Source organism: Montipora capricornis, chromosome 6, assembly GCF_036669925.1.
Source record: "Montipora capricornis isolate CH-2021 chromosome 6, ASM3666992v2, whole genome shotgun sequence".
NCBI classification, from domain to species: Eukaryota; Metazoa; Cnidaria; class Anthozoa; order Scleractinia; family Acroporidae; genus Montipora; species Montipora capricornis.
The window spans coordinates 26,469,644-26,472,143 of NC_090888.1; positions in this window are offsets into that span (position 1 = coordinate 26,469,644).

Below are 2,500 nucleotides of genomic sequence, written 5' to 3' on the forward strand. Positions count from 1 at the left end.
ACGAAAATCGGCGAAAAGAACAAGAATGAAAGCATTTATCATAACGACCAGGCTGGACTGGTCGTATGGTAAGCAGTTCTTACAACACAAATAAACAACAATGATTCAGGATCTCCGCTTTTAGGCTTGCCTAAATATGTATGTACTTATGAGTACCGTGTTCCCTTTTACTGTTGTAGCTTGCCTAACAGTTTACTCAGTTCGCTTCTAAACGCTCCTGTATCCTTCTTTGAATTATTTGGCTTAAGACGAACGTACGATCCTTGCGAAGAAAGTGGCATTGTTATAGTTTACCATCCCAACTTTTCCCCGCCGGCCGTCCAAGACTTTTAATTTGTAAGGTTCTCAAATAGAAAAGAAATCCTAATAGCCATGATTTAAAAATTATGACGCTTTTCTTGATTGAATTGGATTTTCCTTTTTTTTTCAGTGTGCTATGAAGCAGTACTCGCAATTTATTTCTATTTATAATTACACATCCATTTTTTCTCGATTGCTTTCTCAAAAAGACACAATAAATCCGTTCACGTTGACAAGACTTAAGCAACGAAAGAAATGTTGCAAAGAACAATTTTTTTTTGTGATGAGAAATAATTTAATGCCACATTTCAGTCCTAAGGTGACGCTGCAGTTCCCTAACCGTGTTAATAAACCTATGTTTAGCATATGTAGAATTGTTTTGCATCATGGGAAGTGGACTATAAGTGCTGCCTTCAGTGGTTGGTCTGTATGCGAATTTCTTATTGTACATTTTCTTTGTTTTGAGTTACATTTAAGTGCTTTACTTATTGTTTTTGCTGATGATAAATCGTAACGTACAAAACAAATTCTTTCTCCTTACAACTCATTTGCGATTCATGAGGTTAAATCATCCACACGCCCTCAAAAGTATGTCTGTCTTTAAAAAAAAAAGCTCTTCGTACATGGATCAAAGTTGTTGAGCGTTGATGGCACCTGTTATATACGAAAGTATGGAATCGACAAGTCGCAAAATTATGTTTTGGCGCATGAATTTTTTTTCTCGATTTAGTGATTATCATGGATAAACAACTTTAGAACTGTTTTTCATTTTCATGTTGTCTTTTTCTTCGCTCTGCACTCTTTCCAATGAAAGTATCCGTGGGAAATAACTCCAGTCATTTTGCGGTACGATAAGTATCAGCATATGTTCAGATAACATGCATTAAATTTAAAATATGGACTATGTCATTCCATCTTTACATCTTTGTAACCACTGCACGTGTTGGTATTGTAGAAAATGAAGTATCGTTTCGAAATCAGTGGTAAGACCTGTTATTTAGGGCCCTGTCACACTAGCAGATTTGTTATTTGCTCTTTTGCTCTGGAAAAGAAAAAAGGTCAACCGTAAAACTTGGATTCTTGCCTGTGGCCAGGCCAATTTTTTTTTCAGGACATGGGTTTGCCATATTTTTTTTCCGAAATTGAATGTTCGGAACAATTTTATTTTTAGAGCCTAGTGGGGCCCGAACCTAAATATAGAAACAGATTTCTTTAGCAGTTTCGGTCATCTTACGTTTTTGGTCGAAGTACCTACCTCCTTTGCATCGCATAGGATTATGAAGTCGCTATTTTTTCCCACCTAGGTGTAAATTTTTGATTTCGAACCGGCTTCGAGTTCGCATTTACTGTCCGCGAACCAACCGCGATCCTCACATAGTGACTTTAATGGTATCATATGAAAGAAAAAAAACCAATGTTAAGTAAAATAAGGAGTATAATAAATAAGATAAAAATCGAATATCGAAAGTGATGGAAACCTTTTCAAACTGAACACGATTCAGCTGGTTTGGCGGGATAAAATTTAACACTTAAAATACTAAAAATATCCCGGTGTAATACACTTCACCTAAATGATGTAATAAAACTGAATAAAGTTCAAAATATTTCGTAAACAACGCTGATAATCGCAAAACATAGCAGTTGGAACCGGGCAGAAAGCAGGATATCAAAAGCGAACATTAATGCAAAAGGGAAATAACGAGAGAGATAACAGAAATGTTAACATGGTAGGGTGTCGTGAGTGGCTCCTTCGTTTAAATTAGTACGTCAGATTATTAGATACACGCCGAAGATATTTCCATCATATATATGAAGAGAAAATGAAGAGACAGAGAGGGAGGCTCAAGGCCTTGGCCGGGATATGTTATGTCCACGAAAGTTATTTTTAGACGAGCGGAAGTCTTCGTTCTAGGGGAAGTCTGTCTTCCGAGACGTCCGCATGCAGTCTTGCCTCGCTCTCAGGTTCTTAGTGAAAAGAGAAAATGATGGCGCACGTGGAAGGCTTATGAATATATATTTTCTTTCAAACATCGGACCGACGTTGGCCTGCATGCGGACGTCTCGGAAGACTTCCGCTCGTCTAAAAATAACTTTCGTGGACATGACATATCCCTAGGGCTGGACCGGGAGCCTCCTTCTCTGTCCCCTCATTTTCTCTTGATATATGTATTTCACATAACATAGCATACGTTATTGCGAA